Source organism: Nycticebus coucang, chromosome 15 (genome assembly GCF_027406575.1).
Source record: "Nycticebus coucang isolate mNycCou1 chromosome 15, mNycCou1.pri, whole genome shotgun sequence".
Classification (NCBI taxonomy): domain Eukaryota; kingdom Metazoa; phylum Chordata; class Mammalia; order Primates; family Lorisidae; genus Nycticebus; species Nycticebus coucang.
In genome coordinates, this window is record NC_069794.1 from 79,089,159 (window position 1) to 79,104,529 (window position 15,371).

A 15,371-nucleotide genomic window follows, 5' to 3' on the forward strand; every position below is an offset into this window, starting at 1 on the left:
CTGTCTCAAGTAATGACTCTGCTCAGCACTGTGGCTAAGAAAAATGCAGATGATAATTCAAAGATTATTCAGTAAAGATTCTTAATGCTTTAATGGGGAATGTTAGGCTGAATGAAATTCCTGGTGGGGTAAAGAAGTATTTCCTGGAAGGCATGTGCACCCATGCACACACATGTGCCCACAAATACACAATGTACATATAATTGTATTGAATTACTTGTTTGGGTAATTGGAAAGAAAATTTGTGGCACTCCTTGAGGAAATATGCAAAATCTACGTTGAGGGTGAGTGGAAATCTGGAAAATTTTCTTTTTAACTATTTGTTGCAATTTTTGAAACAGTTAATTTTGACTGCTTTTTAAAGGTGGCAGTGGCGAGGGAGCTCTTTGTCAACAGAGGTTAGTCCTCTGGACCTGCGCCCCTTTGTTGGTCACCTTTCTCAGTGTCGGGGTCCTCAGTCTCCAGCATCACTACCTCCTTCCGTTTGCCTTTATGTGTTTCACAGGCCCTGCTCTGGGTCTTGGGTGTAGAGCTCAGCCAATGCTGCTTGGCTGGTAATTGTCAACCAGACCAGCCAATCCCTTCAAAACCAAGAGAATGACTTGCCTTGGCAGCTTATACCCTGAGCACAAAAGACAAGCCAATGACAGATTTAAAATGTAGGTCTGCTGTCAGAGTGGCCCAAAGTGGGCTCCCACATGCTGGGCCTGACCTGAGGGGGTGCAGCGGAGTGGTCAGTCAGCCGCATGCACTCCTCTCACCTCAGCTCACCCAGGCCTGGCCGCTTCCCCCTTGGAAAAGAGGGAGCAGAGCCCCACTCGCGGCTTGGAATGCAGACCCGGGCTCTTCGTCGGATCAGTCCCCTCTGATTCGTGTGCTGCTTGTTTTTGTCTGTGCCTGTCTCTGTGCCTCTGACTCTCTCGTGTATATTGAGTTTATTGGGGGGATGTGACAAGGAAGAAAAGGTACGGCAGTTCCTATGACAAGGCCTCCTTGGCCCCCACTTGAGCAGTGAAGTTATTCTACTCCAAAGAGGGGTGATTCTTGTTTTTAGAGGACCAGAAATGCCCCTCCCCCATCTCCATAGTGCTTCTTAATTCCAGGAGTGCCGGGTTCCATCCGTCCTCCTCTACTAAAACAGAAATATACTTCAGCGAGCTCATTCTAAAAAAAAGGTAGCAACCATTCACATTTTAGTATGAGTGAATTTATAAAATATTCTGCTTTTCTTATTTTACTAAAAAAAGAAACCGATAAAAAGAATGGGCTCTGGGAAAGGAAGGCTATACAGAGATGTGGCTTTAGGAGAAGGAGAGATTGCTGTGGTGGGAGGGAATGAAGCAAAAAGGTGAAACCGAAGACCCCAAAGAGAAGATTTTCTTCTTTATTATTTTTTTGTCCATCTCTCTCTGACATTACTTCTCTTCTTTGTGTGAATATGTGGGGTCTTCTTACATGTGCCTGCCGGCATGCCAATGCTATTTCAATAGTACACAGGATTAACTGATCCCAGTTGGTATTGAAACCATGGAAAATCATTACACTTTTGGTCAGATACTTTTTATTCATTCATTTAACAAATACTGATTTGACACTGTGCTAGGTAGGCATTGAGGATACAAAAATGCATGTGACAGTCCTGTGGTGCATATTACAGGGGTATTTGCGAAACTTGGTAAATGTAGAATGTAAATGTTCTGGCACAGTAACTGAGATAACGCTGGAAAGGCTATGTTAACCACTGTGATAAAAATGTGTCAAATGGTTTATGAAGTGAGTGCATGATGCCCCATAATCATATCATTGTATACAGTTATGATTTAATAAAAAAAAAATAAAATAAAATAAAAAATGCATGTGACAGATAAGTTGCTTTTGCCTATATTATGGAAATAATTGTACCCTTTGTCTAATGAGACTGTGTTTTGAGAGAAAAAATATACCTGTTTGGCTTAGGTTAGTGAGACTGTGTGTGTGTGTGTGTGTGAGATAATGAAGGTATAAAGAAATCAGTGAGTTTTCCTATATCTATTCTAATTCATTAAAAAATTCAAGTTATGGCTGAGTGCAGTGGCTTGTGCATATAATTCCAACACTCTGGGAGGCCAAGGCAGGTGGATTGCCTGAGCTCATGAGTTCAAGACCAACCTGAGCCAGAGTGAGACTCTGTCTCTAACAATAGCTGGGTGCTGGCTTGGCGCCTATGCTCAGTGGTTAGGGCGCCGGTCATATACACTAAGGCTGGCAGGTTCGAACCAACCCGGGCCTGCCAAACAACAATGACAACTACAAGAAAAATATAGCCGGGCATTGTGGTGGGCACCTATAGTCCCAGCTACTTGGGAGGCTGAGGGAAGAGAATCGCTTAAGTCCAAGAGTTTGAGGTTGCTGTGAGCCTTGACACCAAAGCACTCTACTGAGGGTGACAAAGTGAGTCTCTGTCTCAAAAAAAAAAAAATTCAAGTTACCTTAAATGCTCATGTTGCAATTCAAACCATTATCTCCTTTTTTCTTATGATCACAAATATTATAAAGAGAGAATAAATTCTTCCAAAGACATTTTGAAGAATGTTTATACCATAAATACCCAAATTAGTAACAAAATAACAACAGAGTGTAAATATATGCTTTTATGTTTACTTATTAAGTTTATACAACCCAACTCTTAACGTAATCTGTCTAATATTTCCTTAGGGGGCTTTTTTCTGCAAAGAATGCACTTACTAAGAATTTCTGGAAGTGAGTCTGCTCAAATCTAGGCTAAACATGGCTTTTACCATCAGGGCAGGCACTCTCCACTGCCCGAGGCCCTTGACATTATATAAAACTGAAGAGGTATCCTTCGAGCGCATCTTTTTTTGCCAAGTGAACGTCCCTTAGTTCAAAGTCCTCTACCAACAGCCCTTGAGGAACTGTCCTTTTCTTCCTCACAGGCAGCTGGGAAGTCAACCTATTGTGAGTCAAGAGCTGTTTGGTACATGCAGAAAAAATCCTAAATGCCCCCACCCCAAAGAGGCTACATTATTTATGGGACCGAGTACAAAACAAAAATGACAGACTACTTTTCAAAAATTATTAAGGATTTCATTCAATTTCAGCAGATCATTGAACCAAAACAGGATCTTCTGAGCATTGGGCCCTAGGCAAAGCCAGTTTGCCTGCCCATGACGCTGGCCCTGCACACCCCTGGATGGACAGACAGCTTTGAGAGACATTGGCCAGCTTCCCTTCCTCACCCCACCTCCTCAGAGCTCTGCAGCACTTCTCTCTTCTTCAGGGCTCTGGGACACTTCTGGTTCCAGGGTGTTTGTCTTTTGAAGTCTCCTGTCCCCATCTTGAGCAGTCTCTCTCTCTCTCAGGTTCCTTTTCTTCCTAACTCCAGCATTTTGACCCTTCTAGAGATGTTCTATCCAATCTCTGGATTCAAATGCAAAGCCTAATCCCATATACATCTGGGTCTTTCCTGTTATCTGCAGGTCGTCTTCTCTTTGGTGCCAAAATGGATCTTAACTGCCAAGTCCTCATGCATTGCGCAGGTGTGACGCTGTGGGCATGTGGGAAGTGGGATGTCAGGGGTTAATCTGGACCTACTGGAGGACCAAAAAAGGGTCAAAAAGGACACCATGTTCCCATCATCTCTTTGCTACCGTCTCATTGATTTTTCACGTGTCCACGTTTCCCAACTCTTGTCCTTTCTCCTGCTCTTGTTCTTCTGACCTTCTGTGTGCCCTTGTCCAGGCCTTCTCAGACCTGTGGCTACCTGGGAACCCCAGGCTGGCGAGGGAACAGAGGGACCCCAGAGCAAATGTTTCACCACAGTGTCATGCATACCGGGGCTGTGAACTTCCTCCGACACGTGTTCTAAAGGAAGAGAAAATGTTTGACACAGCTCTCAGATTGCCTTTGTGGAAAGGCTTTCGGATGGTTCACCCCTAGCAGTGTAACTTGATGACTCACAAAAGAGTCTTTATTCCTTGACCTTTTCTTCAGAGCACTCCATGAAGTAACTCACACCTCTATTTACTAGATTTTACTAGGAATGTTGGGTGAAATCTTTTCCCCTGGGAACAGGAAATTTTTGGTGTTTCTTACGCAGGGGACATGGGGACCTGATGGCACCTGATAGCAGCCTGGGCATTATTGATGGGCTGACTTTCACTATCAGGGATGCTCAGCTGGGGCCAACAGAGTGACATTTCAAGAGGAGGGTGTATCATCACCCCGTTAATAATCCAAATGCACAGAAGGTAAGGCTGGGCAAAATGTTTCCTGTTGTGAATATTTGGAAGACAGTTTGAGGATAAGAATATATTGTGGGGAGCATTGATAAAAGGCTCAACTAAGAGCCTTGGGAATGGCAATCACTGGTTTTCTTACTGAGGATACCAAGGTATCAGCCATCAGCGGGAAGGGTGGGGAGGTGGAGTCAACCTGGGCACCCGGGATCATTGCCTGCAAAGCAGCAGCGGGATACACCATGAACTCCACAGCCGCAGACTCAGATGCAGCTGAGGGAAGGGTACACCATGGACTCCACAGCCACAGACTCAGACGCAGCTGAGGGAAGGGCACACCATGGACTCCACAGCCACAGACTCAGATGCAAGCGGGAAAGCAACTCTTTCCCAGGCAGATGAGGGAATTTGCACCAGAGGCCAGCAAGTGCCTTGGGACAGATGCCCTCACACCTGCAGAAGCCCAGGGCCCTCTCTTCCTCCACTGCCACACGACAATAAGCCACATATCTCTCTCCGTACATCAGATGCCACTCTGGAGAGGCAAGGTCATCTGAGAGACGGGGCGATGATGTAAGAGTAGCAAAGCACCCCCGGAGAAACGATCTAAATGATCAGGTGGACTGAACCTTAACCCACATTAGACATTTTATTAAAACGCCCCCAGGGCCCATCAGATGGGGGTATGGGAAAATAAATGACTAGGCTATTTACAGACCAGACAAATGGTGACATTTTTGTGTACGTATACAAGGTAGTGTGCACAGATTAGCAACCCCACTATGCATTTGGTCATTTAACGCTTGTTCCCCGCCGGATACTTACCAGATGTGGGAAACCAAGTCTAGCTGTAGTGAGAGGCAGATGGGCACACAATTGCTACAGCACTGCCACTCAGCTCCACGGTGGGGGGCCCCAGACGCCCAGGAGCCCTGAGGAGGGACCTGGAATTCAGAACAAAGACTCAGAGAACAAGGGGTTGAGAGCTGAGCTGAATTTGGAAAGACTAGTAAGTGTTAACCAGACTCTAGATCCTAGAAGAAGGAAGGAGGTAAGCACTTCCCAGGCCAGAACAGTGTGGAGACATCTCAGTGAGAAAGCCTGAGGGGAGACGGGGAGAAGGGTCTCAGCAGCTGGGAGTGAGGAAGAAAGAAGAGGGGAGGCTAGAGACAAGAGAGCTGATCCCCAAGTGGCTTGTGAGCTGGGGTGTTTGAGGTGCTTTTTGAGTGCTATACAACATGATTGAAACTGGCCCGGTGCCCGTGGTTACAGCGCCAGCCACATGCACTGAGGCTGGCGGGTTCAAACCCAGCCCTGGCCAGCTGAACGACAACGACAACTTCAACAAAAAAACAGCCAGGCATTGTAGCCGGCACCTGTAGTCCCAGCTACTTGGGAGGCTGAGGCAAGAGAATCGCTTAAGCCCAAGAGTTTGAGGTTGATGTGAGCTGTGACGCCACGGCACTCTACCCAGGGCAACATAGTGAGACTCTGTCTTAAAAAAAAAAAAAAGATTGAAATATTCTAATTAGGAGTAGGACACATCGTATTCTCACTGGGAAAAGATAATTCAGGGGTCAGGGGAGAGGGCAAGTGAAGGAGGGCAGGGCAGGGAACATGGGGACCAGTGAGGTGATGACTGCAGAGACCCTGGGGACCAACAAGCCTTCCTCCCAAGGGAAGCGTGGGCTGCAGATTGAAGACGTATTTGTGAGAGAGAATCCACAGGATATGATAACGGATCAGATGTGGAGGCGAGGGAGAGGGACTTCCAGAGTTCTGGCTGACCTGCAGGGCCAGAGGGGGGGCCTCATTTCCAGGTGAATACAAGGGCAGTGGAGTTAGGGAAGAAGGTGATGAGCTGGGTTTGGGATGTGACTGATGATGTAGCACCTGACATCAGCATTTCAGGATGTCTCAGCAAAGTAGAATAAGGACTGGGGCTTGTCACTGCTTTGTCACTTTGGCAGCTATTGGGGATCTTGGCCATTGCAGCAGGTGCAGTGGGGAGAGGAACGACAGCCAATAGAAAGTGCAGTTACTGCCTCTGCAACGCTGACGGCCCCTAGGGCACACCTGTCCGGGAGAAGGTCCCCTTGGAAATTGGGGGGCATCACTGACTGCGCCCACTTTTTCACACCATGTATTAGGCCAATCACCAATCCTGTTGATTCTGTTCCCTTAGGATCTCTTGATCCATTCCCTGTCCTCCATGCCACCTCCCACCTTAACTGTCTTTCCCATATTTCTTGCCTCAACTTCGGACAGAACAGAGGAATCTTTTATAAGCACAAATCATATACAAGGTGGCCCTGCATACCTTCAGAATAAGGTTGGGACTCCTTGATGTGGAAGCCCTTCAGACTGGATAGCTGAGATTCCAACCCTCCCCAAGCCCTCTGCCCTGCTGGGATTGAGAGCACGTGGTTCCCTCTCTCCCCTCAGCTCTCAGCACTCTGCGAGATGTCAGCATGACACCCGCAGTCAGTGTTGTCACCCCCTAGTCCTCTTTTCCTCATTAAAGACAGGGACCCCAGCACATCCATCTTCTGTATCCACAAACACCTTTGGAGTAGCTGGCATAGAAATACAAACTCAATAATGTAAGTTGAACAAACACAAGAATGAGACATTGATTCTCCAAGAAGCTTGACTATTGAAAGGGACATAGGACTTGACATGGTGAATTTTTTTCAGATGGGAAAAAACAAGGTTCACACTTGATTTTAGCCAAAAGGCCAAGAAGGGATGGAAATGGAGGTTTAGATGCTGAAAGGAATGAGCCAGTAGAGAGAGGCCGATATCCAAGCAAGCGGCAGATCAGGGTGGAACTCTGCCCCTGAGGATGAGGAGGGGAGGAAGGGGGCAGGAGCTGGAAGGCAGCAGGGAGAGGAGGTGGAGGTGGACTTGCAAGCTGACATACTGCTGGGTGCTTGAAAACAAAGTCAAGGGCTTTGTCCTGTGGCCTCTGTCTGCAGAGTGACAAGAAGGCAATGCCTGAGAGCACATGGGGACAGGCCAAGGCAGGGGCTGTAGGTGGAGAAGTGAAAGTCTTGGAAAGCCACACAGTGGGTCAGGTCATGAGGGGCGACAGTCACCCCACTCTCAGTGGTAGAATACAGCCCATGCTTATTTCTCACTCTGCTCTTAGCACTCCAATGCTGCTGGACATCAGTGATCTGTTCCCTAGACGTCCTTAATGACCCATCATCAGTTTGGGGGGCCAGCTGCTGAGATGCTAACATCCCCCACCAGTAGCCAATGGCTGACCATTGGGGCTGCCACCTGCCCTGGGATGCACTTTGTACCCTGACTGGCAAGGGCAGGAGGCCCCTCTGAGCTGCTCCTGCTGTCAGGGCTGACAGCTCCTGCCTTGCTCTACACAGATGCCACAGCTGTGTGCCAACTGCTGTGGTTTGAATGTTTTTGTCCCCTCCAAAATTCGTGTGTTGGAAACGTAATCCCCAGTGCAACAGTGCTGGGAGGCCACACAGCTTCCTGCCACTATAAAAGGTGCTTGCAGGAGCGGGTTCTGCGTCTCATCTCTCCCACCTCCTGTTATGTGAGGAGGAAGTGAGAATCCCGCACCCGATGCTGATGCCTTGATCTTGAACTTTCCAGACTCCAGGACTGTGAGAGAATAAACTTCTGGTCTTTATGAATAGTCCAGTGGCAGGTATTCTGTTGTTATAACACCACTGAACGGCCTGAGACACCAGCCCTTCCCAGGTATATGCCTAGGCCCTCCAGGTGGAGGGCTGTCAGGGTGGAGCAGGGGCCTCCCGCTTCAGTGTCACTCAGTCACCTCCTGAATGGGTGGGAGTGGGGGAGGGCAGGAGCTAGAGTAAGGCAGGGGCAGGGAGAGGGAGCCTGGTGGCGCCGGGGTGCAAGGGGAGAAGGAAGAGGTGGCTAAGAACTCGTGCTGGGAGTCGGGGGGGGGGGGTGGCAAGAGGCAGGACCACATGTTAGGGGAGGCCCCACATCCCCTGCAGCCTTCACTGTCTTGTCACACTTCCTCAGGGAACACAAGTTCAAAGAAAAGAATTCCTAAGAATTTCAAGATGTTCCCTCCTCTGCACTTAGGTCAAGTCCCTGACTTCCTCCTCCTTGTCATAGCAATTTCTAGTTGCTGTCCAACCCGCCTGACAACTCTCTTCCTTCCTGCAGAGGTGGCCTGGGGAGCCAGGCAGAAGGTGGCTTGGTGACCCCCACTCCCCTCCCAGGCTCCTGGGGGGCTCTCCCCCCAATCCTCACTGTGTGCGCCCTGCCGTTCCTCTTCTGCTACCTAACAAGTGGCCTGTTGACCTTTGCCTAATTCCTTTGCTTCTTGAAACTGAAGCTATCAAAGAAATAATAATAAAAAAAAGACATTCTTTGAGGCCATGTAAGAAACAACCAGAGTAAATCAAACGCCTTTGATGATGACATGTAATCAAACATAAAAATGAGAATTCATTTATAAAGCAGTAAGGGCTACCTTGCTGGCCCAAGGATAGTGGTTGATAACCAGGCTCACGTGTCCCAATCAGGCTGTGCGCACAGGGTGTGGTGGGAAAGGGACAGGCCACACAGGCAGTGACTCCCTGGTTCTGTTTGGAACCTTCTCCTCCTCTGCTCCCCTCTGGCCTCATATGCTCGTGATGCCACTCTGCCCTTCTCTCCCATCCTTAAAATCCTAGAGTGGCTCGCATTCTTTTTTTTTTAGGAAAAAAATATTCCTAACATTTTTGCCCACCTTTCACCTTTAGGCCTTGGGACATAGTGTTTTCTCTGCCTATACGTGTTGACCCCTTCCTCAAATGTCCCTAGGCCTGAGGCTTGTTCTTCATCCAGGAATTGGTTTCAACACCACTTTTTCCTCTAGGAAACATTCTGGTGACCTTCTTGTGTAAGTGCTTCACTTTCTTGGCCTCATAGCATGGACATCAAATGCAGAAGGAACTTCATGTGGAAAGGTCAAGCACACAAATCACAAGAAGAGAACCGAAATAAACACATAGCTTGAGAACAGAGCTATAGGCTTTTTGTTTTTTTCAAGAATGGTTGGGGTTGTCCCAGGGGCTTGGTGGGACCTGGGGTGGAAGCCTTTATGACTTTGCTCTTATTACTGTCCCTCTCTCTGTGACTGTTGTGCAGAGCTGTAATTGGTGTGGTCCACTTCCCTGTGTACTTGCCACATGAGTCTTCTAAGAAGCATAGGACTTTATCCCCATGACTTTGGCATCTGCTAAATGCTTAGTTACTATCTACTGCTAAACCAGGACTTGCAGGTGTATACTCGAGTTGTTGCAGAAGCTTAAGACTGTAAATCCTGCATACTAATATCAAAATTTCCTCAAATAATAAAATATTCTCTCAAGCTGAAGTTCTTCCCTGGAGATCCCCAGGGATTCCTAGAGAATCTGTGGATTGGCTTGGAGTGGAGGGACTATCCATCCCAAAAGTTGAGTGCGAAATTTTGCGGGTAGATGTAATTTGGAGAGGGAGAAGATCAATTGTTTTCAATATTCTTCAAGGTATCTTGACTGGCGAAAGGCAATGAAATTTTGCTCTGAAACAGTGGTTCTTAAAGTATGGCCCCAAAGGAATAGCATCAGAGTCATTTGGAGACTTTATCACAAATGCAAATTCTCAGAGCCTACCTCAGATCTACTAAATCAGAAACTCTTGAGTGAGGGTTCTAGTAATCTATGTGGAGAAGTCTCCAGCTTTCTGTGTTACATGTTCAAGTTTAAGGACCACTGAAGAGTTAGAAATAGACTGTTTTATTGCCAATTCTGTAGAGGTAAGAAGTGGGGACAAAAAACTAAAAAGCAGAGAGAGACAGAGAGAAGAAAAGACAAAGCATAGTAAATAGAAAACAGAAGAAAGGTAGCTGAAATGAGTCCAAATATATCAGTTAATCACTCGTACCTGTGAACATACTGCTGTCACCAATTAAAAGACAGAGAGCCGTGGGTTGGTTAAAAACAACAATGGACCAAAGCATCGTGTTGGATGTGGTAAATATAATCTGCTTTTGTTTGTCAGTTATACCTCAATAAAACTGGAGGAAGTTGGGAAGAAACTTTACAAAAATGAAAACAAAAACCCAACAATGGGTAGATCTAGAAAGGAAAACTTATCAACGTTTTCAAAGAGTTCTCACTACATCATCTTGTGGCTACCACAGTCTGACAGTTCTGCAAGGTTACAGGCTAGGCCAGAGTTGTGAGCCAGTAGGGAGTGCAACAGAAGGAGCCCTCCCCAAGTCAGCCAGGATTTCTTCAGCAGTGCCACTGCCACTGTGATTCAGGGACAAGGGAAACTCTCTTGACACCAGGATGACGGGGTGGCAGGGGGAGTTAACTTAAGGGTTAAAATTTAGAAGAGCCACTGTAGCTCTTTGAAGTCCAATATCAGAACTTACATTCATTCAAAGTGAGACTGAGAGATTTAATTGCTCTGAGATTCAATTTCCTTGTCTCTAAAATAAGGATGGGGGAGCAGAGCAAGATGGCCAAATAGAAACCTCCAGGGATGTCTCTCCACAGGAATACCTAATTCAACAGGTGAGAGGTCGTACTACCTGCTTTTCACATTATAGCAAGGAAAGAGGCCCTGAGGAAGACAAACAAGACAGTCCTGTGTTGCCTACACCAACCTACCCCCAATGCTGAGTGCAGAGGTTTCATGTGCCCTGAGGAGGGAGAGTGAAGTGATTGTAGGGCTTTGCGTTGAAACTCAGGGCCAACCTGGCACAGGGGACTACAACACAGGTCAGAATTCCACTGGCACCAAGGAGGGAGCCTTTAAACTAGCTTGGCCAGAGGGAAATCTGCTCTCAAGCCTTAGTCCCTGCTAGGCCCACTACTACCTGAGAAAGAGCATCTGGGGCTGGACTAAATTCATAAGGCAGTCATAAGGCCACCAAGGCTGCAGTCCTTGGGCAATTCCTGCAGCTATGCTGGCTCAGAGCCAGGGGACTTGGGGTGCACATAACCCAGTGAGACACCAGCAACTACAACCAACACTTCCTGAGCTACACTGTAACTTCATGCAGTGTAGCTCAGGAAGAGTCTTCTTCCTCTTGGGCAAAGGAAAGGGAAGAGCTCAGAGGACTTTGTTTTGCAACTTAGGTATCAGCATAGCCAGAGTAAAATAAAGTACCAAGCAGAACCTGAAATCCTGATTCCAGGCCTTAGTTCCTAGATGGTATTTATGGACCCATTCTGGGCCAGAAGGAAATGTGTTGCCCTGCAGGAAAGAATCCAATCCTGGAAGGATTCACCACCTGCTGACTAAAGAGCCCTTGGGTTTTGATAAACATCACGGGTAGCCACGCAACAGTCACCATAGGCTTGGGTGAGACTGGGCTGGCTTCAGGTGTGACCTGGCATTGGTGGCCATGAGGGAGTGCCCACATCACTTCTCCCCTAACTCCGGCAGCCCAGCATGGAGAGTGAGGGAAGAGAGTGAGATACTTTGCCTGGTAATCCAGGAAACGGTCCCATAGTTTATCCAAGCTAACCAAGATGTTACCACCAGGGGTGCGTAAGAGTTACAGCCTTACAGCCTTGGGGAACCTCTCATGTGGATATAGCTTCAGTGACTAGAGGGTTAGATCATAACACCTAACTCCATTGAGTATCCGAAAAGCCTTCTCAAAAAAGATGGTTCAAACAAGCCCAGACTGTGAAGATTAAAATAAATACCTAATTCTTCAATGTCCAAAGAGATTGAAATAATCTTTTTTTAGAGACAGAGTCTCACTTTGTCACCCTTGGGAGAGTGCTGTGATGTCATAGCTCACAGCAACCTCCAACTCCTGGGCTTAGGCAATTCCCTTGTCTCAGCCTCCCATGCAGCTGGGACTATAGGCGCTTGCCACAACGCCCGGCTACTTTTTTTGTTTGTTTGTTTTGTTTGCAGTTTTGCCGGGGCTGGGTTTGAACCCGCCACCCTCAGTATATGGGGCCAGTGCACTACACACTGAGCTGCAATTAATTGATTTTTAATCAATTAATTTTTTAATTTTTAAAAAATCAAGCAGAAATTCCAGAGCTTAAAAATTCAATTGACAAAAAAAAAAAAAAAAAAAAAATTCAATTGACAGAGAAATGCATCAGAATCTCTTTTTTATTTATTTATTTATTTTTATTGTTGGGGATTCCTTGAGGGTACAATAAGCCAGGTTACACTGATGGCAATTGTCAGGTAAAGTCCCTCTTGCAATCATGTCTTGCCCCCATAAAGTGTGACACACACCAAGGCCCCAACATCAGAATCTCTTAACAGCAGAATTGACCAAGCAGAAGAGAGAATTTGTGAGCTTGAAGACTATTTGAAAATGCACAGTCAGAAGAGAAAAAAGAATAAGTAAGAATGAAACACAGCTACAAGATGTATAAAATAGCCTTCAAAGAGAAAATCTGAGAGTTATTGGCCTTAAAAGGAAGGGGGTAGGGTGGGGTGGGCAGAGGTGGGAAGTTTATTCAAAGAAATAATGATAGAGAACTTTCCAAAATTAGAGAAGGACATCAATATCCAGGTACAAGAAGATCATAGAACACCAAACAGATTTAACCCAAATAAGAATACCTTGAGGCAGGTGGTGCCTGTGGCTCAAGGAGTAGGGCGCCGGTCCCATATGCTGGAGGTGGCGGGTTCAAACCCAGCCCTGGCCAAAAACCACAAAAAAAAAAAAGAATACCTTGAGGCATTTAATAATCACATTCCCAAAGATCATGAATAAAGAAAAGTTCCCAAGAGAAGCAAGAAAAAAGAAAAAAAAAACCACATATAAAGAAGATCCAATACATCTGGCAGCAGACATCTCAGTAGAATCCTCACAGGCCAAGAGAGAGCGGCATGACATAGTCAGAGTGCTGAGGGTAAATAACTTAAAGACTGGAGTCCTGGAAAAATATCCTTCCAGCATGAAGGAGTAATGAAGACTTTCCCAGACAAACGAAAACTGAGAGATTTCATCAATGTAAATGCCTTGTAGATCTGTCCTACAAGAAATGCTAAAAGGAGTTCTTCAGTCTGAGAGCAAAGGACATTAATGAACAATAAGAAATCTTCTGGCCAGGCACCATGGCTCATGCCTGTAATCCTAGCACTCTGGGAGGCCAAGGTGGGAGGATTGCCTGAGTTCAGGACTTTGAGACCAGCCTGAGAAAAAGCAAGACTCCTTCTCTAAAAATAAAAAAAAAGCCAGGTGTCATGGTGGGCACCTGTAGTCCCAGCTACTTGGAAGGCTGAGGCAAGAGAATCACTTGAGCCCAAGAGTTTGTGGTTGCTGTGAACTATGGTGCCACCACACTCTAGCCAGGGCAACAGAGTGAGACTCGGTTTCAAAAAAACAAAACAAAACAAAAAGAAAACAAAATAAGAAATCTTCTGAAGATATACAACTCACTGGTAACAGTAAGGACACAAATATAGCATACTTATCTTGGCAGCACTGTACAAACAACTTGGTAAGGTTGTATAACCTTGGTATATCAGTGTCTCACAGTTGTGTTAGTGTCCATGTGTGGTGGCATCTTTCTAAGTGATAGTTATTATTGTTGTTGTGTGTTTTTGTGTGCTATATGACCGCAGCTCTGATGACCATTCCAGAAAAAGAGTTCTAGAATTGCTTTGAAGGGTGGACTGGGTGCTGACTTCATAGCTTCCCAAGGGAAGTAGTTTAAAGGTGATGATAGTGATATTCAGCAATGAAGTAGGTAGCAGTTTTTCTAGGATGAGCTTGCAAACTGAATTATCAGACCTCATATGAATCTACAAATCCAGAAAAGTTTGAATGTATGCCTCACCCTCTGCAGTGTCCTGGGATGTTCTGGCTCTTCTTTTCTCATCTTCTTTCCCATCAGTGGTTTAAATATTCTCTCAATATTTGTGTTTGCAAAATTCTATCCCTAGGCCTAAATTTTCTCCCAGGAATTACTGTCTGAGGATGTCTATTCTACAGGCAGAAAGTGAAGTGATAACAGCCTGATGTAGTCAGGAAGGCAGCTACAGAGAGGAGGGAATGTCCCACCGGGACTTGGCTGTCCAGGCTCTAGCCTCCTCCAGGAACTGGGTCTCACGAAATATGGAAAGTGTAATGCAGAATCCAGGGTACCTCATGGCACACCCACTTGCTTGAAACAGAAGGAAAGTGAGTTTGGGTGAGATTTTGAGGGCTGACATGCCACAAGAATTCTGTGTCCACATGGATATGGTGATACCCAGCACTTTTGGTTAAGTAAACATCTTAAGATGAGGAGAAGCCATCCTGCACACAGAGACGCCCAGAAGGCACTGTGGAGAACAGGTTAGCCCAGCATTGTTGTAGAAACTGAATTGCTGGGGAGAATTAATAGCAGAATAAACAGGCTGGACATGTAAATAAACAGATATTTTACAGTTCTCAAAAACCAATTTATTTTTCTGAGGCTGCTCAGAAACCACCAATCTCAGGGCCACTCAGCAAGAAACTCAGCCTTGGGGTCAGACACGCCCAGGTTCAAACTTGTCAATCTGTGTCTCGCGTGATCGTTTATGTGGTCACAACACTCAGTAGTGGGTGACTTGGCACGTTGTTTATCCTCCTGGGCACCAGTGTCCTAAACCAAGGTGTGGAGGGTGTGGAGTAGGGACTGAATTAGAATTAATGTATGAAAAGTGACGTGTCTGGGGCCCAGTCAGCATTCAATAAGTGGTCACTGTTGTTGCTATTGTTGAACTCAGGCTTCGCCCCCTGTGTTGATCAATACGCAAGTCTTTCTAACCTCTCTATCCTCTATTCCCTTCCCTTCCCTGTCAGGCCCTTCTCATCATCCTCACGAGTGACCAGGGCCGTGGCAGCCTGTGAGTCTCCCCATCTCCCCCCACTCCAATCCACCCTGCCAGAGAAGATGCCTCCTCATTGTCAAGGCTGGCTCTTCTCACACCAGGTGGAAGGGTCTTCCTGAACGCCTACTGCACATTATTTCCACATTTCTTATACAACTTCTTGCCACATCTGTTGGCACTGTGATACCCAAGCATCTGCCACTGCCTAGGCACTGAATGAGGCACAAGTCGAGGCTGCCCTGTGTGTGGAAGCGCTCATTACACACAGAACGTTCAGGAAATGCCACCCCCAAATATGCCACTGGGGTATGC